Source organism: Dermacentor variabilis, chromosome 1, assembly GCF_050947875.1.
Source record: "Dermacentor variabilis isolate Ectoservices chromosome 1, ASM5094787v1, whole genome shotgun sequence".
NCBI lineage: Eukaryota > Metazoa > Arthropoda > Arachnida > Ixodida > Ixodidae > Dermacentor > Dermacentor variabilis.
The window spans coordinates 99,802,828-99,825,266 of record NC_134568.1 but is presented as its reverse complement, the minus strand read 5'-3'; the positions used below and the strand labels follow the sequence as shown (position 1 = coordinate 99,825,266).

The window sequence follows — 22,439 nt, the reverse complement described above, 5'->3', positions numbered from 1 at the left end:
CCCTCGCCGCGCTTGAGTCAGCAGTTTAGAACGTTAGTCGGTACGTCTACGTAGGTTTGTAAAGCGCCAACGACGCACCAGCTGCGTGCTGCTCGTCTACCATTTGCAACTGCGGATAGCAGTCGATGGTCGCGAGAGCAAAGCGACACAAACAAAGAACGCTCTGTGCCTGCGGCAACAGCGCGCGCGCGGCAACTCGCTTCGCCATAAGCTCGACTCAAGCCACTCGAGCCTTGCGGAGGCATCCAGTACATGTCGAGTAAGTTCCTTGTCTATAGAGCGCGCTCTCTCGCGTGCGGCGTTCGCACAGCGTGGCCTCTGCCAGCCGTGGTTCTATACGTATGCTGTACCATGGTGCGGAGTAAGCGAAATAAGTGGGAAGGATGGGGGTGAGGTGGGATAGCGTGCTGGCAGCGCCGATTTCAACTCGATGTGTGTTTCCTCACGGTAGCGGTCCCCGTGGTTTCATGCTCCCCCGTCAGACTTCCTCGAGTACTGCATAAAACTCCCCCGAGGGAGCTCGTGCGCGCGCGTGACCTTCTCGGCGCGTGTAACGTTTCATTAGCGCCTCACGATAGCGCGCGCGATGCGATGCGAGCCAGTGTTCACGAGCGCGCACGCGCAGAGCGCCAGCTACCTGCGCATCCGGACAGCCGTGACTCCTGAAAGGGCGGTGCTTGAGCAAGCGCTTGACCTTCTTCGGCGAGCCTCCCTTTGTCGACGACGATGAAAGGGCTTTGCTTATGAGTCAGGGCTTCGCAAACTACAGCACCCCTCCCCCATTCTTACTGAGCGAGACCTAACACGTACATCTCTCGCCGACGTGCATTGATTTCGAGAAGGAACGCAGCGCACATACCAATGAGAGGGAAGCGTGTGCATTAAGGATAGTTGCGGCAGGCGCGTCTCGAGACACTAGCGTTCTTCAGATGCGGCCACTTACAGCTTCGCGTGCGGGCGGCTTTACGACTTCTTGCTTTAATTTCACGCCGTGGTCCGTTCCATGGCTCCTGTGCGTCGCGGGACTTCTTTCCATCACTGGGATCAGTGGTAGAAGTGTGTTAATTGCAACGTTAAACGTGATAGTTATCTGGTGCATACGATAGTTAATGTACGCCTCCACGCACAATGACCTCACGCGCATGTGCAAACGAACCCTGCATCTTAATGCAGAGTGGGGCTGTGCCGATGCACTGGTTCCTACGAGAAATTCATTGGCCATTCAACGCAGAAACACTACTGCACTCAACTAAATGATCCACGCACTGAAACACTTGTCAGGTCCCCTTCAACAGGCATGCATTTTTCATCTAATCTCATGACTTTGCAGCCCTTTCTGAGCAAATAAGCCTGCCCAGTCGCTGGACTATGCGGTCACAAACATTTCTTCGTCCAACCACATCTCTGTACCCCCAGCAGGGCACCTTCAGTCCCCCTCTACTGCCAGAATTTCTTTAATATCCACGAATAATGCGTGCCTCTGGCCGAACAAAGACGGAGACTAAAAAAAAAAAAATCCTTAGCACAGCTGTCACGGCTTCATGCGACTTTGTTAAGTATACATGTATACCAGAATTGTACATCAGCTCAAAAAGCGCAGTTGAGGGAACGAGTTTTGCATTTCCGGCCCAACACCAAAGATTAGCTTTTTCTGTCATCCTCTCACGCGTTTGCATAACATGCACGTGCCTTTTCTGATTGTGAATTTTCTAGACCGAGTTGCTGTCGTTCTAGCAGGAAGTTCCGTATGCGTGCGTTCAGTACTGGACTATGTTTCTGCTTGTGGTTGCAACCTGAAACACATACATGTAAAGTTCGGGAACGCGGTCTCCAAACTGATCGCACACCCACATATATATATATATATATATATATATATATATATATATATATATATATATATATATATATATATATATATATATATATATATATATATATATATATATAGAGAGAGAGAGAGAGAGAGAGAGAGAGAGAGAGAGAATAAACATTTATTTGCCAAAACAAGTAGGAAATTTTCCTCGATGAGTGGGGCCCTCAGCCCAGGGCTCCAATATATTGCCATGCGCTACTTCGCGAGCCCGCTGGATCAGCCGTTGCTGTTCCTGCCGGCGTGTGCTGAGCAGCGCAGACTCACAAGAGGAAAGGGTTGGGTTGGGTATAGGAGGAACACCCGAAGGGTTAGGGCATTCCTGTGTGGAGTGGTACACCGTGGGTTTGGCCCCACAGTGGGGACAACACGAAGGGTATAGGGTGGGATGAAAGATATGTAGCATGTGGAGACAAGGAAAGGAATTGGTCTGCAGTTGCCGCCAGACAGCGGTATCTGCCCTATTAAGTGAAGGATGAGGAGGGGGATAGTTATGACGGCCTTGTTGGTAGTACTCGAGCGTCGCGGTGTAGTGCAGGGGATCTGGCGGTGCGTCGTCTGGGTTGGACAGCTCTTCCGATGTGACCGGCCAGTCAGACCTCGGGCTACCGCATTAGCGCGTTCACTATCATGGAGAGAGGCGTGCCCAGGAGTCCAGACGATACGCACCCTGCGTAACGCGGGAGGGGGGCAGAGGAGAGAACTAGATGTGTGTGTGCAGTCACAAGTCCTTGCGCGAAGGCCCGGCAAGCAGCCTGCGAGTCCATCACTATGGTGATGGCGGTGTCATGTGCGGGAAGGGTCGATGCGTGGACAATGGCCAGAGCGATAGCTCCCTCCTCTGCTGAGCAGCTGTCCGTTGTGATAAATGTGGCACAAGCCCTAAGCGCGTCTGCGTTGTCAGTTACAGCTAAACACCTGGCCCGCCTCCCTGGGTAGCGGGCCGCGTCAGTGTACAAAACCATTGTCATTGTGGTGCCGTCTCCAAAAATGCGTGCCAGAGCCCGAGTTCGGGCGCGTCTACGGCAGGCGTGTCGCTCGGGATGCATATTGCAGGGAATCGGAGCTACTTGTATGCTAGCGCGTAGAGCAGGAGTGAGGCGATATTGTGGGACGTGTGTGAGTGTCTCAGGGACAGGGTAGCCAAGACGAGAGAGTATAGCGCAGCCCTGACGGCTGCGTCTGAGACGTTGGAGCTGACCGTTGCGATGAGCCTCGACACGCTCGCCTACGGTGTTGTATATACCAAGCTGAAGAAGCCGTTGTGCGGAAAAGCACAAGAGCCGCTTTCACTGCCTTCCGCAGAAGGGCGTCCATCTTCTTAGTCTGAATGAGGGTGAGATTATGATAGAGGAGGTGATAGGTGAGCCGGCTGATTATCAGAGCCTGTACTATGTGGAGGACGTCTTTCTCGCGAAAGCTTCTTCTACGATTAGTAGATGCGGTTTATCATATGTGTGACTTGTGCTATCTGCTGACCCAAAAGGTGCGTATTGTGCGAGGCTTTGCCATGAGACTGAATGTGGAGGGCCAAGATACGGAGTCTAGCTATCTGAGGGATGGGGCTGCCGTGTAAAAGCGGAGAGATATTACAGGGGATTCGTCGGTTCTGCGGCACCGCCTGTGCACGAGGAAGAATTTGTACTTGTCAGCTGCACAGGCGAGGCCTCCCGTGGCCGCATAGTTTTGCATGACACGCACAGCTTCCTGGAGAGCATCCTGGATGGCCCCGTCGGATCCCTGCGTTGCCCAGATCGTAACGTCGTTGGCGTAGAGAGCGTGCCGGATGGTGGGTATCTGGTCTAGTAAGGGGGCCAGCTCAGTCATAGCCACGTTGGAGAGAGTGGGTGATAGGATGGAGCCCTGTGGTGTTCCTCTACCTGTGAGTGTGATGACGTCCGACTGGAGCTCTCCTATGCTAGTAGCGGCTGTGCGGTCCGAAAGGAAAGCTCTGACGTAGTTATAGGTACGTGTGCCGCACTGGGAAGAAGCCTTTTTGTCGAGAATTAGGTCGTGGGAGACGTTGTCGAAGGCCCCCTTGAGGTCCAGTGCCAGAATAGCTCTGGCCTGTGCCGCAGTGGGGCCATCCACAACGTCCTCCTTAAAGGGACACTAAAGCGAAACAATAAATCAGTTTAGACTAATGAAGCATTGTTTGAGAACCCTGCATGCAGTCATTCCAAAAAGTTGTTTGATTATTAGATGAGAAAATGAAGGTCCAAGTATCAGTATTCGAATTTCGCGCCGATACCCCAGCGGTGGTACGTCAGCGTGACGTCAGGGATTCCAAAGTATGTTCTCGCATTTGGGCCGCGTTGGCTGAGTAAAGGTTCCCGAAACTTACCATGTTTAATATTTGGTTCCTTTAGAACACAATGTAGTCAATCTGTACCGCTATATATTATTAGTAATCTGTAATCTGTACCGCTATATATTATTAGCCCTAGAAGATGCCATCAAAATCCAAGACGTCACAGTCACTAGGTGCGGGAACTCAAGTAGGCGTCGCCACCCGTATTTCGTTCTTGCGCTTTTTCTGGCTTACCAAACGTCTTATCGTTGTAAGAGTGTTGTTTTTGGTGTTGTAGAAAAGTAATTTACTGATGCAGCAGAAATCATTTTTCACTTTAGTGTCCCTTTAAGCTGCAGCAAAACGTCCTGTGTAGAGAGGTTAGGGCAGTAGCCGAAGAGTGTATCCGGAAAGAATTGGCTGTCTTCGAAAAAGGGTTGTAGCCGCGAAAGTACAACGCCCTCGAAGAGTTTATGTACACACGAAGTTAAGGATATAGGTCGGAGATTCTGGAGGGACAATGGCTTGCCTTGCTTAGGAATTAGTATGACGTCCGCATGGCGCCATTCCTGTGGATGCGTACCATTCCTCCAGTGGTCTTTATAGAATGCAGTTAAGTCCTGAATGGCCCGGTCATCTAGGTTGCGTAGGAGTGTGTATTGAATCCCATCAGGCCCGGGTGCGGTGTTGCGCCTAATGCCCTGCAAGGGCGCCCTAACCTCGGCTTCTGTAATATCGGCGTCTAGGGGGGTGGCGCCTATGTGTGGTCTCTGTAGGTGGGGCGGGTGCCTGTAGCAATGTAGCGTTGCTGTAGAGTGTGAAGTAGAGTAGTATCGTCGATACCTGATTTGTGGAGGATGGTTCGGACTCTGCTAGCAAAAAAGTCCACATATGCGGGCCAGGGCATAGAGGAATCGCGAAAAATAGACACCTCGGGGTTGGTGGACAGGCAGTTGATCGTGGACTCTCACAGGCGCGGTTCAGCGAGTATTGCCGAGGCGAGGGAGGGTGCATGGCATTTCGTATTTTGGGGGAAAAAGGATGTCACACGCTTCTGTCCGCCCCAAAATTGAGAGCGACCTATCTTTAAAGCTCGGCCCCACTGACCGTCGAGACACCGCGAAAGCACAGCGGGTACACGGATCTCGCCTACGGATATGCTCTTTCGGATAAGAATGGGGGAGGGGGGAGGAAGGGGGGTAAGTTGTCGGTGGCTTCTAGTGGAAATAACGGGCCGTCCCGTTAGGCGCCCCAAAAGAAAAGACAAGACGTGGCTAAATCCTTTTGTTCTGAGGCGACAGCGATATAGTACCTGCACCAGCGGTGACGTCTGCCGCCGCCTATTCCCCATCGCGTGGCGCATGGTTCGTCGGACAATTCTGTCCCGCCACTCTCTCCCACCTCATCTTCTGCGGGACCCCGGGCTATTCTGCCGTCCTCCATTGACGTCCCACTTTTGGTATCGGCCTCGCGTAGCAGGAGCTGAGAAGCGATTGTCCCTTCTCCAGCTATTGTTTATGCGTCAGCGATGACGGCCGCCGATCGAGCCTCATTCCGTCCGCATGGCTGGCAGATGGGCCGCATAGACGTGCGGCGCCGGGGAACGCCTCTGCCGCGTACAGCGAGGTGTCCCCGCGCCGCACCGCTCTCTCACATCTTTGGTCTCCAAATTTTCCCCTCCTTGTCTTAACGCTCGATTCTAGCAACGTCCCGCTGTGCAGTCCCCATCGTGGGGAACAGCTTGCAACCAGTGTCCGCAGCGTGGACTCTCGAAGTACGGGATTGTCGCGGCGGAACTGTGCGTATTGACAAGCGAGGCCGTGTTTCGGTCCACAGGACGGAAGGCGCCCGGGAAGCGCGAGCGGGATATACTGGAACCCGTTACGGTCACCCGCTTTCACTTTGCGTTTCTTTTTTTTAAACGCGTTATCATTAGGATTGGCAAAGTGGAAAAAGAAGTGTATGTGTGGGAAGCGTGGGAAGCAGGTCACGTGATAGAGGTAAAGCGTGTACGCGGGAGAGCTTAGTTATAATACATATATAATGGGAACTCCGGCATCGGAGATAGCAGTCGAAAAAGTGGAGGACAAAGTGACCCGTGAGCACGAGCGGTCGTTCGAGGCACGGCTGGGCGCTCTTGGGCGCGGCCGGCCCTACTGGCATGGACTGAGGGACGGCGCCGTTCCCACTATCGAACAAGAGCTATCGAGACGAGCGCTATATATATATATATATATATATATATATATATATATACACACCTATGTATGTATGTATGTATGTATGTATGTATGTATGTACGCGTCCTTCACTTCGCTCCTCGAAGAGGCAGGACATGTGGTGTGTCCAGTGAGTTTCTGAACAACACCTTGCAGTGTGATAAACGCGGTGTAACTCATGGATCGGGGACCTCAAAGAGGCCCGACGTAATTCCAATGCATTTCTCGCGCATTTACCGCTAAATCGCCACTGAAACTGCGCCGTGGCGAAAAATGGCCGACGCCGGAAAGAGTAAAACATCTAAAAAAAGTACTCGAATTGAAGTCACATTTTGAAGGGAGGTGCCTGTAAACGAGGTAAATTATTGGGTCTGAAAGGGAAATTCGATCCATTTCTCTCTGGGTCACGGGGGCGGGAGACGAGCACGCTTCCCTGAAGCCACGGCTGCTCCACGGTTCCGGATTACTAAAGGTGTGCCCAGTGTGCGCCTGATTGCACACGTCATGTCTCGCAGCCATCTCGCTGACTATTGCGTGCGTCGTTGGGCGGCGCACAGGACGGTGTGGTGGCGCCACGTCATGAGTGCATAAAATGACCGCGTTGACGACGTTCCGAGGTCTACAAACGGTATAATGTTTTCGCATTCCCACGCGTAAGCAGTCTTAAGTATCTGCCGAATGTTAAGTTCAGTCATTTCTGTCGCGCCAGGTTTTGTTGCGCAGGAAAGCGGGCGCGTTCTCTGCGCAATGACGTCACAGTCGGAGCCGAGGCGGCAGTTGTCGGCGGCTTGCGATGGAGGAGCGTGCCCGCTCTTGCGGCTGGCGAGGACAGCCGCGCAAGTACGTCACTGTGGGAGAAGTGCGCCCCGCTGCACCTTAGTGAGGAGGTCGCCTTAGTGCCAAACGTGTGCTTCTAATTTCGACTCGTTATGTCTTGCAAGAGGTCTAGCCCCGATTGTATAACTTCCTGTACGAGGGACGTTCCGAAAGTAAGTTTCGTCATTTATTTTCACGCGGAAACATTCTTGCAAAAAAAAAAAGAAAAAAAAAACATGGCATCGTGAATCTTGCACTGTTTTCCTACATAGTAGACACCGACATTGAGACATTTGTGGTAGCGTGCGATCAGTTTGAAGAAACCAGTCTGGTAAAACTCAGCGTCTGAGACGTGCCCTCTTCACCATATACACGATCTGTAGGCGTTCATGGATGATGAACACGCTTGTTCCACTTGCCCATTCATACCGCATAACAGCACACATTTCCATTGGCGACCACGTTGTCAGCACACGTCTGTCTGCCGTCGTGATTTCTACTCGAATAACCTCGGGCGCGTTTAGGGCGCGCCGGTATGCTGCTACTCTCTCTTCTTCGGCGCTCTGCGCATGCGTCATACCTCCTCCGTTGACGTTCCTTCCGCCGTTAAACCAGCAACGGGCGAGGGCTCTTATGGCGATTGTTTGTTTCACCTGGTGTACCAGCTTCTCTTTAAAAAACGACGAAACTCACTTTTGGAACGTCCCTCGTGTTACCAAATGTGCAGCAGGCTTTCGCCTTCTTGTTTTACAAGAGTGTAACAGCTGCCAAACGTTTTCTTTTTTCTTAGGCGTGACTGCATACGGATGCAGGAGTAAAAAAAAAGAAAAAAGAAAGATATTGCTTCTCTATCTGAGATATTATCGTTTATTAGTTCTCTCGATATCCTAAAATTCGAAATTGTGTCACTGAAGAAGTGCGTGACCATGTAGGATTACGAATGGATAAAGCGAGCATAGATGCCGGCGGCCAAAGCGAATCGGCGATCCATATAAAAGCGAAAGGCGAAAGAGAGACTCACAACACGGAGTCATGCACAACGTCTCCTCGCCTATAAATCCTCGAACGCGCAGCGACACTCGCCTTAGATCTCGGCGCGCGCCACTTCCGACGCACACGACTTCGCCCTCAAAAGTTGGCGGTCCCAGTTTCAGAACCTGTCGCGAATCGAGGTGTCATATATCGGGTTAGCTACGCGGGCAATCCGGAAGATAGAAATATATGTTTATTCATTATACTGCGGCTACAAAACGAAATCGTTTTCTTTCTTTACTTTATTTAAATATTCAATGTGCGTGCGTGTGTGCGTGTGTCGGGTTGGGTGGGGGGAGGCACGCTTGGAGCTGCTCTGGAGCGTTGACCTCGAATCGCTCCAAGTTCCAAATCAAAATTGTAAGCGACGTGAACAAAAAAGAGAAAGAAACAGGAAAAAGAAAGGCACGCGCGTACACAAGTATACGGCAGCATGATCTAGAAGCCAGAGCAGTGCCAACCATTGAAAGAAGAAAAATGTGTGTGGAAAACGCTGTGGTAACACCGCGTGCGGAAAACGCGTCGAATCTCACTGCGAGTACGGCCGTGGCGCGACGCGAAACCCACTGGCGACGGCGGCGGTGCGCCCGCCGCTGCTGCGTGCCGCGTCCAATAATTCCGCCACCTCCACCTTGGCCCCATTGTGGGGCTCCTCTCTCGAACAGTTGCCGCACGGGCCTCGATCAGGCTGGCACGCGCGTTCCCTCGTGAGCGCGCTGTTTTGTTATTTACGGAAAGTGCGGCTCTGACGACGTCGACGATGTTGCGTTTGCCGATCGATGCACTCGAGGCCTCTCTTCTCCGGCGTAAAATCGAGACCGCGCGCGCGCGCGCATGACCGAGAAATGCGCGCACCCCATCCGCTTTCTTCGCAGGATCTTATGCGTGTGGGATCTCATCGCGTTTACTGCGGCACGCGGGCTTCGAGGCTCGCCTTCCGAGTCGCAAACATAGCGGCTGTGGAGCGCAGCGGTCCAGTCCAACGAGCAGTGCTCGAAAGCTGCCCGAGGAGGCTGCAGCCTGGATCCTCGGCTCTGACAGCACGAGAAGAACGTCCGTTTATCTCGAAGCGCATCCGGAAAATTAAATGAATGACGGTACCAGGCGTGGTGTAAACGTTACCTTTGATGCTTAGAACGGAAAACGTTTTAAGAAGCGATAAATATCATATTGCTTCCAGACCCTCTGTTCGACGCCAGAGTAGCCGGAATAACACGGGGTGGTGGCGGCTGCAGGAAGGGAAAGTCCTTTATCCACCATTTCTTGAAGCAGTCGTTGGTGGACATATGCGCGCAAACAGCGGAGAAAAAACGGCGCCGTGCATCTAAATGCGACCGCCGCGACCAGGAATCGTACCCGCGACTTTCTGGGACGATTCCCAACGCGGCGGGTGCAAAAAAGAAGAGAATCACAGTGGAAGAGGATCTGCAAGGCCCAAGGCGTACAACGTAATCCTTCACTAGGGCACTATAAACACTCGCTCGCGAGGGCTGCGCGAAAACAAGAGTGTTGTTTGGGCGACACCTTCGCACTCGCGCTGTGGCGAAGCGTTTTGCCGGTGGCGTGCGGCGGAAACCCGAAGACAGGCCCAACTAGTGGTGCCAGCGGCGACGGGGCCACCGCATTCCGCGCCACCGGCCTTGCGCAACCTCTCCTGCTGCCTGTATGCAACCAGGCAGCATACCCCCCTTCCCACCCTTCGCGTCGCCCATAAATCAAAGCGGGATCCTCTGAGTGTCAAAGAGGGGAGGGATGAGCTCCACGGGCAGCAGCGACGTGAGCCCGACAGCTGGAAGTACGATGATGAACGCGCGGCAGCCACAGATTGACGCGTGGCTTCCTTCCTTTGGAGAGGCAGCCTCCGCGGTTCCGCCGCGCTCCTTCCGGCGTTTCGTTCGGGACGGCCTCCCGTCGACATCGCTGCTTTTGCGGGCGAAGGTGCCTTGGCGGTGACACGGAACGGCGGCGCGACCGAATCGCGTAGGTGCGTGAAGCGGGCATTCGAACGGCCGCCGTCACCTGCGTGTTGGGGCAAGTGAAAGAGAGAAAAAGGAACCCACCTTCGGCTCGTGCTCGTCCGGTCGGGTCTCCGAGAGCTATTTTACTTTCTTTACTTCTACGATCGCGTCGACCGCGGGCGCCTTGTGCGTACACCCGACTAACACCCCGCGTCTTTCTGTTTCACGGGGTGCACCCCGGGCACGCGAGTCGCACTCTCCGTATGATGAGCGCACGCGGCTTTGACGGACTTGAGCGGAGCTCCGTTTGCTCGTATCATTATACAATTTTTCCAAAACGCATCCGTAGTTGTACACAGCGCAGCAGCAAACAAGACAGGTATCAACACTGCCAAGTCGTTCGCGCTTTGTGCTGGAAACACACACACACACCCGGGAGCCGGGAGCATGCGCTCCGGTCCCGGGTGTAGCGTACCGATATTTCAGTTAGGACTGGTCGTATAGACGGCAGCGATGACAAATTCGATTTCCACTGTATTTTTCTGTCTCTGTCCCGATTCTCAATCCCGATAGGTATATTCAGGCGTGTTGGGTGACGCCGCTCGGCTCTAGGAAGACAATGGAACTAGTGGAATGCAGGCGACTGCATGGTGAGCCCAACCGCACGCCCCATTGTTACGCTGTCGCCCAGATGCGCGGCACGTCAGCTGCCTAAGGGTTTGGAAAAATGAAGAGAAAGAAAATGAAAGCGACGTGGTTCTACAAACGGTAAACATAAATATAGATAGGAAAGAAAAGGGGGAGGGGGGTAGTGGCACTAGTATTTTGCGTGGGTTAAACACGTATGTGGTGGCCTCGCTACAGATTTTAGCGCTCGAGCATGGAACATTGTGCCGATGGTAATAAAAAACTTATGCAATGGACTTATGCAGACGTGACTGCAGCGCAGCAAACTAAGACATCGAAAGTTTGTAGTTTTCCAGCCCGCCGCGTGTGTCTCCTTAAACCTAAATATACCACGCTTCTTATTGCGCTTCTCCTGATCTCCTGGGCCGCAATGGTTCTTTAAGTGCTAAGTGCATCATTATTATTATTATTTGTTCTATGCATTAAGCTGTCGCATGTGGTACATACATTTATCAGGATAGTCCTAACGGTGTAGCTATAGACGTCAGGCGGTTGATTACACATTGCGGTCTTGGCCCTTCGATGAGAACAGTTCGAGAGGCGGAACGCGACGAAGGGACATCAATTTCGTAGCCCGAAGGATTTAATCTGGAATCAACTCCCCGAATGGGGCATCACTTCGAAAGACAATTTGTTCTATTTCAGTACGCGGCATCTTATTCGGAGAACAAGTGTTACCATATCGCTCTACTATACATCTGAAGATACCATATCGGCGTGTATATGTATATAACCTGAATACGTCAGAGACGAGCGACCTTCGCAAGGATAGAGCTTCGCGGCCTCGCTGCGTAAGGCGCCGATAACGGTGCACAGAGGCACTCGACGACGCACGCGCTTTCGAAGCTCCGATTTTGGAAGGGAAACCCTCGCGCGGATCTTCCGATCTGACATCGCCGAGTCGACGCGACCCACTCGCGGACGCGCACGTTTTGCCGACATCCTATCGATGGCATTGTCGGCAACGTTCCTTGGTATGGCACAAAGTGCGAGCAACTGGCGCGGGCTATTGAGATTACCTGCCGCGGACAAAGTGAAGCCCACACTTAGGGTACATGGCGCAGAGAAAAGACAGCCAAGGACAGCTATCGCAGCGTCGACTCGCTGATTGAAGCCGGATAAGGCGCAGTTCGAGCTTGCGGGATGAGACCCATGCATGAATTGAGAAGAGGCCCGCCGGAGGCTTCGAGCGCACAGCTGCCCCTCCCCCCCTCCCCCCCCTTTTTTTTACGAAACTGCCAACTCTACATTGTTTTTCCGAGTTACCGAGCCTGAAGTTGCCAATTTGCGAAAAGGAATTACTGCCTGGCATTCTCAGGAAAGAACAGTACAGCTGCAGCAGTATTTGCTTCGAGTAACTGAAGCTATTGAAGGACATTGCGCCTCATGGAGCGATCAACGAATTTTACTCTATAGTACGTTGTCTTGGAAAGTGCATAAGAACAATAGTTACTATATTCTTCCTATGGAACGCTTGTCTTCGTTTCCGCAAAAATCTCACAACGCGAGCCTTTCATCATACGCAAAAAAAAAAAAAAGGTAATCCGTGAAAAACACGCTCCAAAGAAGCACAAATATGAGGCCTCGTTGAAATAATTAATGGTTTGCGGCCAGGCACGCATGCAAACTGACGTCGATTCGCGACGCACAGTGCACTAACGTATACATGGTGGAAGGTATATCAACTTCCACTGCAGCTCCCGACTTGAAATATTTCGCAGTGATGGCTCTCAAAATGTGCGCACATAATTCGGCTACAAGTTACAGCCAGCGCAATACCGGAGACCGTGGTCTAGCGAGAGAACTGGGTCCATCCGACGACGTACTGCATGCTAGGGAGGACGGGCGAAATGGCAGAACTAGCGGCTCGCCTCGCTCGAGCACTGCCGCGCACGTGTTTAAGCCTTCCCAGTCGTCAAGCGCCTGAAAACGTAACGCACGCATACGCTCTCGGCCTCCGCCTGTTGTGCGCGCTGCAGCAGCCACATGCACGCCCAGCATTTAAAGCCGTTCCACCGTATGTCCCCGCACCGTCTGCTGTTAAGACCGGGAGCACGCGGTTTGCCTTGCCTCGTACTATTTGTAAACAGTGCTGACTGTGCGTTTTCTCACGGAGCGCACAGGCCAAGGCCGCGTGACGCACCTTTTAAAAGGCGAGGGCTGAACGGCGCGCGAACGGCACACACGAGCCATATAGTAACGTCCTTGTTTCTACTTTCGCACCCTTCTCCTTTTACGAGCCTCTCCCCCCCCCCCCCCCTGGCCCGTATTTTACTTATTTTTTCTTCTTCCGTCCTTTTCCCCCGTCTTTGTGCTTCACTTCGCCACCTCGCTCAAGGCGCACAGGCGGCAGCAGCAAGAAACCCTCTCCGGAAGCATATCGCCTCCCCTTACGCGCCACAAGCGCTCTTGTACCGGGCCCGCCTTTTCTTTCCGAGATCGCCGCTGCTGCCAGCAACGAACCATCGACGATTATCGCCGATCGCGGCCGAACCTGGTTGCGCCTTGTGTCGTGCTCTCCAGCTTTGCTCTCCTCGCCGAAGGTCGGCGCGGCTTCGTGCTCCGCATTAGTGATGGCGCTAGCCGGTTGCGGCGCAAACAGAAACAACGCTCGCCGCTGCGGGAATTATACTGTCCATAACGCCGAGAGAATTACAGCAGCGTGTTCTAGCAGCCCGTTTCAGCTAAGCGCATGATTCAAGGCTCTTAGTACGTTGTGTTTTTACTTTAGGTTCGTAATATTTTTTTTTGTTTTTGTTTTCACGTCTGTCATTTAGTCTTATGAGCTTGTAAATTTAAAAACAAATCCAAATCTCTTTTTCTTTTAATTTTTAGGGCGACCAGTATTATATACTGATTTGATGCTTTGAACCACGCAGAATTCTCAAGCTCCGATCATTCACTGCGTGCATAGCTGCCCGCGGGCCGCATTGTTTTCCTACGTATATGTTTTTCATTGTGGCGAGGAATCGGGGAGCGACGAAAAAAAAGCTGCCTAAGGCAAGGAAACCTTGGGGCAGTGAGGTACTACAGACGGCTCACGAACAAGTGGTTTGACCTACATGCTAGTGAGGGCTGGTCCTCACGATGTCTTTTTGCTGTCTGCTTCATATGGGGACTGTTTCATTTGACTCGGCGCACCCAACCAGCTAGTTTTCTACTTGCACTATATATACTCACGGTAACGCGGCGCGTACGCGCAAAGGCCCACGTATTTGAGACACTTGCTCTATAATATGGAAAATTAAAGAAAGAAAAGAAAGACAGCCTTATTCAACTGCTAATTACCTCATTGCTAGATTGGATTTAGTGGGGAAACTGGACAGGCTAATTAATGCACGCCCGGAAGTCGACATCTGCGCGCGCCAGAAGACACCTGCCTCGCTTTCAGACCGAATATTTTTTTTTTCTTTTCGGTATATAGCCAAGCCATATAACGAAAGGAATTCACTGCACAAACTTAAGCTACACAGGAACATCCACTAAAGATAAGTGCAGACCGCATGCCAGCGAAATATTTTTGTACCTTAGCGCTTCTCTATTGTTTCTTCTCATCTCTTTATATACCTCCCTCGTCCCCCATTGGAGGGCAGCGGTACGGATTTTCCGCCGCTTTGTCTGCCTTTGTTCTCTCTCTCGCACCTCTCTTTCTCGCCGGCCACAACACACAGTCTAGTAAACACGGCGATGCTGCTTGCGCAGGCAGGAAGCACTGTCTCCGTCCTTCCGATCTGCATGCAGCGCCATCGGAGGACATTTGTCAACGCTCTAGCTGCCGAGCGACACAAAGTAAAACACAGACGATCGCCGCAAGCGCTGGCACGGTCGGTGGTTCGACGTTAAGGGGCAGGCAGTAGACGACTTGTTCTGGCCCTCGTGCAGAGCGTGTGGTTAATTGCGCTTCCGGTCTGGCGCCAGTTAAAGTGCGACAACGGTGGTCGGGAAGGTGTATATGTCGCATCCAAGTATACCTAGTGGAGGGAGAGAAAGGGGCACGCGTCATGCCTTACACCTTTTTGTTTGTTTGTTTTTCGCTAATTCGGTGCCGCGAGTACTCGCTCGGGCGAAACAAACGCTGAGCTCAGTCACCAAAGTAAGCTACACGCACAGGGCAAAAATTGCGCCGTTTCGTCCACCAACACCATGGTGGGAGCATGGCTGAAAAATGGCGTCGTAGAGATTTCCGTCAGGTGCAGTATAAGAATGCACTGCGCAGTCATCGTGTTACATAAATACAATGTAGTAGTCATTAAGAACGACAGGTAGCACGTCTAAGCACGACTGCAAGTTGAAGTTGTGGAAGGGATGGTCTCCGTGGCACGCGACCTGGAAATAGCTCCCGAATTCATATTTCCTTTACTCCCGTGTTCGCCACGTTCTGTCGATTCCCGCTCTTTGTGTTGGACTGGTCGTGCTCCCTAAAGATGTTTGTACTGTCCCATCATTAGAAGAAACAAAGAGCGCTTCCTGTCTGTTTCAACGCACTGACTCACGTAAAACTCCTACGCCTCCAACGTTCGTTTCCTCGTGAACTTTTTGCCGCACCACGGTAAGTGAAGACCCGTGAGCTGCCATGCTCAATGCGTAGTCTGGTGAACAATGCCCCAAGCCTCTCCTGAGTACGCACGTACTTGTCAGAGCAGCGCGAATTAGGTGGGCTCAGTCCACTTGTACGCATTCTTACCGCCGCGATGCCCCCGGCCCTTCAGGTGAGAGTGTACTAGAAATATTCAGGTTACGCGCTCCGGCTTAAGCGGAAGTATTAAAGCATACCTCACAAGGCCCATTCGGCAATTTTTCGGGTATACACCGGAAGTTGTAAAGCACCGTCCACAGAACGTTCTATCGCGAGCATTCTTTTACACAGGGTTTAGTAATACATAGAAGGCTTGCGTTAGAATATTCAGCTAATTTCGCGACGTACATTGGTATATACATATTTTGTAAACAAGATCCTCACTGCACGATCTGCACATTACGACTGTCCGTTTTGCAATGTCCAAACCTGATGAGGGACCCTTTAAGGTGAGCACGCCGTTTTTGGAGTTGTCACTTGAAGTACGGTCCGCCGCGACTGACTTGGTGCGACAGGGGCTCGTCGCAACGAAGCGGTGCACTTTTCATTGTTTCTGTTAGTGTCGAGCGCGCAGCAAGCAGTTAGCAAATAAGAGGACTGCCGGCTTGTTTATCCACGAGAAGGTCGCCTCGCGCGAAGAGCGCAGGTCAAGACGAGAGAGTGAAAGGAACTAAGCGAAAGAGAAACAGTGATGGTCCACGGGGGCGATAGCAACAGAACACATTTCCGCTGGGGTAATCTGCACCAGAACGCAACGATAGCCGAGGGCGCCGTCGGAGAAGCTCGAACATGAGAGGCCCGTCTACTAGTCACACCCGACTGAAGGCGCTGTGCTCAGCAGGAAGGGTATAGAATCAATAGGCGTGGACTAAACTCATCCATGTATGTAATTTGTCGCGCGTCTTAAGTAGCAGCTGCTGTGCGGTGTCTGAATGTACTCCATTGAAGCCCGCGCCAGTACTGTGTGCGTGCGCGTGCTTGAAATGTATTGCTTGAAAGACGATGGCTATGTGTTCCGTTATATATAGCTGCAGCGAGTCCAAATTTGGAACGTATACAAGACGGCAGCGGCTTGCAGCCTGCCCTATGGCGATGCTTCATAGGATGAGGGATTATGCAGTGTATATCGAGTAGATAGATATCGTCGGTGTCAATAAGGACGTGCACATTGTGCTTGTCGCTCACGGGCATGCATAGCAGTCCGGGAAAGAGAAACAATCACCCACGAGAGCCGTTTAAACGGACCAGCAGTCTTTTCTTGCGCCACGGCGCTGATGATCGGCCGGCTGCAAGCGGGCAGAGCTGTTAAGTCGCATTGTTCGTCCTTTCAGGAAGTCGGCATTCAAAGCACGAAGGCGTACTGTGATGCCTCTTTATATCTGTCGGTGAAAGAGAAAGATATAAAACAGATTCAAGGCGTCTGACTGAAGTCGACCAAACGCGCAATCCTTCAAAAGTCGGTATACGCCTGCTGGAGCAAGCTATGCTCCAACGCTCACACCAGGCGCCTGAATGAGTCCGCCGAGGAGCGCTAAAGCTGGTACCCGGTTTCTGTTCGGCAAACACGCCACTGACTTCTTGCACGGCGCTCTTCTGGCCCCTGGAAAAGCGATGCTCTTCAGGGTGCGCAACCGGCGGTCTGTTGAGTGAGCGCGCTCTCGCTTTCGATGCGCATCCTAGCAGGGGGTGCGGAGGTGCGGCTCGCCTGCCGAGCCGCGTTTCACTCGCGATGACCGGAAGACCGCTCATCGCGCGCAGACTGACAGCCGTCAACCGCCTCTTCTGCTCTTGCTGCCATAGGGATCTGGGTCACGCTTTATTTGGGAGGCGGGTAACAGACGTGTCTTGTTTCTTGTTCTCGACTTGTTCTTCCCCTTCTTTTTTGCCTTTAACTTTGCATGCGCAGACGCCGCTCGCTGCCTTGAGGTGGCACTCGAGAGAGGGAGCATCCTTTGGAGCGAGGCGGAAGAAGGGAAAGCGAGTTGCTTTATTCAGACGCGTTACACACCTGGCGTTGCGCGCGGAAGGCATTTCTTAAGGGCGAGATATAAGAGCATAATAGAGATGAAAGGAAAGGAGTGATGCGCCGCGCGGAAGCTGTCTCGTGGGTATTCGCGGCGTGGCACGTATATGCGATGAACTTCTTGCACCGAATCCCAAGTATTGCGCAATCAGACGCTAGCGGAAGGTTGGGGTTTCCGTTACTCACACACCGCTATGGATGAGGGGTCGTTTGAGCCGCGCGCTGTGCACGTGCGGCGTTGCTCATAACTGCGGCGTTGTGGCTCTGGGAAGTGCGACATTGTCTTGGCGGTGAGACTTGAACGAACACTGAATAATGCCGGAGTACGGAAAGGGATCTGCTTCGATTCGAAGCTGATAACTTTCTAAGTACATAATATAAGGTCAGGTCACATGGTTCACCAGTACATGTAGCCATAGGCAAGGAACAGGGACTTAGAATTCTGGGGGCCAGGCCCATTTATAGCTCCACAACGCCACTATCTCAAGTGGCTATGAAGTATGATTTTGCGCTCGTGCAACGTCAGAGCGCATGCTCTCAGCAGCTGGGTATACATGATTTCAAACAGCGTAAGAGTGGACTAAAGGGCAAGAAAAGTTACGTGAAATTACACCTAGAACGAAAAAAAAAGCGCTCTAAATGTGTATAACTGTGCTGCCACGAATTTTAATGACATTTTAGTTTTACACATAGAGAAAACAAACTAATTTTGTTGGTCGAGTGTAACCATGGTAAGTTCTGAGTATGAACAAATTACCGTCATATTTGCAATTGTGAAAGGCAATACAAATATTTTATTCTATTCTAAAAAAAAATTGCTGCAAGGATGCATGAACTGGAGTGCTATACCGAGCGCCAGTTATCGCAAAGTCTTTGGTAATATTGCTAGCAAACTACTGCAAAGCTACCTATAGCAGTATCAACGTCAAGTACTATAGTATACTAACATAATACTATCGGTATGTTACCGGCGATACTATGGGCAGTTTCTTTTCTGAAATTAATGCTGTCGATAGTACTGTCGATCACCAACTCACCGACAATTTTACATCACTATTTTTCATACCTCCACCGGTTTTTCTCTTTACGTACACTGTTTTCGAGCGGTGAGGAGCGTTTAGGTCACCACTCGCTATCGCCCGTATGTCCCTGGCGGATCCTTGAAGAAGGCTGCCATTAAATCCATCAACTTAAGCTCTAGCTCCTGCATTTCCATGCACGCCCGTGAGGCTAACCAGGCCAGCCCACGGCAGCCTAAAATGATCGGGAAACGAGCAGAGCTACTGAGCAGCGTGGTTACACAGCGGCGGGCGGTCACACAACGGCACGGGCGCAACGGGAGCGGAACGCCGCGACCTGTAGATGAGCTCAAGACACAGCGGGGCTGGACGACTCGGGCGCTGACCCACCCCGAAGCCGCCGCCGTCCACCATAACAGGATAGATGGTTACGCGCGGAACGAGCTCATGTTTAACCAAAAGCGCCGTGCATACACTATTATGCGCGCGCGGCTTGAAGTTTCCGGGCTACACGCTCGTTACACGACGGTGGCATCCCAGGTTTTCGCTTCTTCACTATTCTTCCCTTCTCTGCTTTCGTGATGGATCGCCCGCAGCGCGGTTGACTCGGTCAACGATGAAGGAGAAGGCGCCCTCACGCCCGCCCGTTCATAGTTGGTTCGTTTCTTCTTCTCAAGCAGGCGCGGCGGGGCCACGTGCACGCACGGCATCTGTGTAACTCGCTGTAACGCTTGCGCATTGTGCGCTCAACGCGGCGGAGCGTCGACCCGCCGCACTGCGCGAGCTCGTCTGGGTTTTGCGGCAGCGGCGCGATCCATCACTCTTATAGGAAATGTCCGCGAGTCTGTGCACACACGCGCCGAATGTAAGCGAGGCGCACCAGTCGAAGAAGATCGACGAAGATGGCTTCATTTGCGACGGGAAGGATGCGCGCCCAGTGCGCGTGTAAGCTCAGTGCGGGCCTCTGCTAAGTCTGCTCGCCTTGTTGCTGCCTAAAGCAGCCTGAGAAAAATAAACAACGCGCTTGTAGTGCAGCTCGTGCGGAAGACAGCTGCGCGTGCTTGAGAGTGCGCCTTATAGGTTCCTGGGGGCACGCGCCTCGTCGCTCCACCGAACCTCGAATTGCGCAGCAAAAGTTAAACACGAATGAGACTGCAACGAAGAGCAGTTGGAGGTATGGACGACGAGAGAGGCACACGTTACATATACTACGTATACAGTTGACTAGAGATCGACGCACAGTATGGTATGCCTGCTCGGTGTATGGCAGTATGCCATCAGCGGAATAACACATGAAAAATCATAAATGTGCAAACTGAGGACAACGCACGCACGCAAGCTTTAGGTGCCTATATATAATACAATATAAAATTTGGTCACACTTGTCTTCATACGCCAAGGGCCATTCCGCCCGCACAAGTCCATCCTCTACTGTTCCAAGTCCAGCTCAGTCTGACACGACCGCACAGCCTCTTCCGACAGCAGGTGGTTACGATAACAGGGAACCAAAGAGCGTTGCGATGCCGACGAGATACTAACGCCAGCCACTGGTCTTCGAAAGAGATTGGTCGAAATTTTCCGTATACGCTTGAGAGACGTTCGTCGGTTTCAGGCCTTGCATATAAGCTGAATGTACGAAGCCTTTGTATGAAATACTGGAAGCAGGCTTTTCCGCACTACGAGGTCACCCTACACAATATGGCCGACCTCACGGCACCGTTGTGCCGAGGGTAGGCTTGCGAGGACGTAGTAAGAAAGAGACGGTGGCTAGCGTAGGCTGCACCAGCGCGTGCGTGCCTGCATGATTTACACTAAAAGGGCGACGTCTACAATCACGCGTGGGTCAAACTAGATGTGTGAGGAAACACACTTGCATATTTTCGCAGATCCCTTGTTGAATTGCGCTCGTTCTTACGTGTGCACGACATTCGCACTTCTGTACTTTGCGGAAGATGGATACTTGTGATGTCTTTGAAAGAAGGGTGTCACGCTGCATTGTCCGAACGCGACGTCTCCTATGTAGCATGAAATTTTTCCATCCGCTTGCCTGGCGAATGGGGCCAGTGCAGAAATATTTAGCGCAGGCTTCCCATTGCAAGCAAAATACCTCTTACAAAGACATGTCTATTGCAGCGCGCGCTAATTCTATTAGCTGTGGGCCTAGTTTCCCTAACATGCGCCCGCCCTACGTGCCATTCTCTATTTCCTACTTCCTTTCACGCCACTTCCTTGTCGTTGTCCGAGATCGAGCGTGTACTTTGCGTTGTCTTTCAATTACTTCTCTGTATATGCACGGAAATTGGCTAGCTTGGAGAATTAACGCCATGCAGGTTCCATAATTTGAACAGAAAATGCAGTGACTAGCAGCTTTAGCATAAACGATTTGCGCTTATGTGAGTCGGCGATTCGTTTAAGTTCGAATAACCCAAAGTTCACTATAATAATTTGGCAACTATGTTCATTTTCCCCCACACATAAGCACGGGCGCGATTTTGGGACTTTCTAATGCGGCTGAATTAGCCCCAAGAGCTGAAATGACCAATGAAAGCTTAATTGAATTCAGGTCTTATAGTCTGCCTTCATCCTTATGCGCTGCAGAAAAAAAAAGGAGAAGAAATCTTTGGAAGTGAACATGAAGCGGGCACTGCCGTGCCTTTCATCGGCAAATGGGCACAGCTTCATGGCGTGTCTAAAACTTACGGGATGAAAAAAAAAATTAACAGATTCTTCGAGAACCACTAGTGGCTCGACAGCCACTTCGGTTGCGAAGGATTGCCTCATTCTAAACGTAACCAAACCTGCAGTAGTCTTTCTTTACAGGGAATCCACGATTCGCCTTTCCTCAGCCAATTCGCATGCAGTCCTTTCAATCAGGTTACCTGTGGCTCCAGTTATTGTGACGAATTTTGCTATAACAGTGGGCGCAATCTACAGAAAAACCTGGAAGCAAGGGGGTACGGGGGGACAAAAGAAAATAAAGAAAACGAGTAGTGGAAACCCACGCGCGAGTTAGGGAAGAGTTGGTGCGCGCTAAGCCCCACCGGCGCTGCACGGATGCCATGTTTGGCTGATGGAAATTGAGTAGCCGAGCTACGAAGTGCCTGTACACAGAATACAGGCAGGAAAATAGAATGTGACTGATGCATTTCGGCCTGGGCTGAACCGGGCCTTTCTCGTATGTCTTTATCCTCAGTGGTAGTTACTATGTCGGCCGTTACGGCTTTGACATTCATTACGGCGCCGTGATCCCCAGCTCGAGGAACACGACAACATCGACCTATTAGCATTCGTAGCTGCGCAGCTATCTGCCGGCTTCAAGCACGCGGAAGCCGCACTCACGCGCATGCGGGCAATTTGCGTCACTATCCGTGGCTCCAGCGAGCAGCCCGCTGTTCTTTACCCATAAACGCTAGCCAGGCGGCGGGCAGCCCGCAGCAGCCGCGCATGCGAACTGGCGCCGCCGCTCGTCGATCACCATGTGGTGGCGTCTCATTGCGACGCAACCGCCGTGGACGGCGTCAGGAGGTCTTTATGCAAGAACGCGGACGAGATGTTTTCAATTTTCAATGGGAAAGTTATCGCTGCACCGAAAGGCCTTCTCAGACAAAGTGACTCATACGAGTGGGTGGCTAGCTGCCAGCTTGGAAATCCCTCCCCCGGGCCCGCGAACGAAAGGAAAAGCTAGCGCAGTTAACGCGGTGGAGATTTCCCCCTGAGTCCGGCGTATTTTAGGGGTACTGCCTTGAAACGCGCTGCACACGTACGCGGCTTGCTCGTCCTGCATAGAGCCTGCCGATTCATTCATGCGTACGTCAGTTGTGCACTGGCGGCCGGCCTCCGGAAGGAGTGCTTGGAAATCTGGGGCGCCATAATGTAAAGCTATTCCAAAGTTTTCTCTTACAATTCTGCAATCGGCCTTCCACGATTGGTAAAAAAATTTCGGACC

The 22,439-nt window shown here is 51.9% G+C and overlaps 1 long non-coding RNA gene across 1 annotated transcript in view; it reads right to left on the bottom strand.

Annotated features, from left to right (window-relative positions):
- Positions 1-2,113: 2,113 nt before the first annotated feature.
- The window catches only part of LOC142581774 (uncharacterized), a 132,174-nt gene continuing 111,848 nt past the window's right edge, over positions 2,114-22,439 (bottom strand). Inside the window, exon 3 of the long non-coding RNA XR_012828290.1 lies at positions 2,114-2,543. This is a non-coding gene — a long non-coding RNA (uncharacterized LOC142581774). The remainder of the gene's footprint in view (positions 2,544-22,439) is intronic.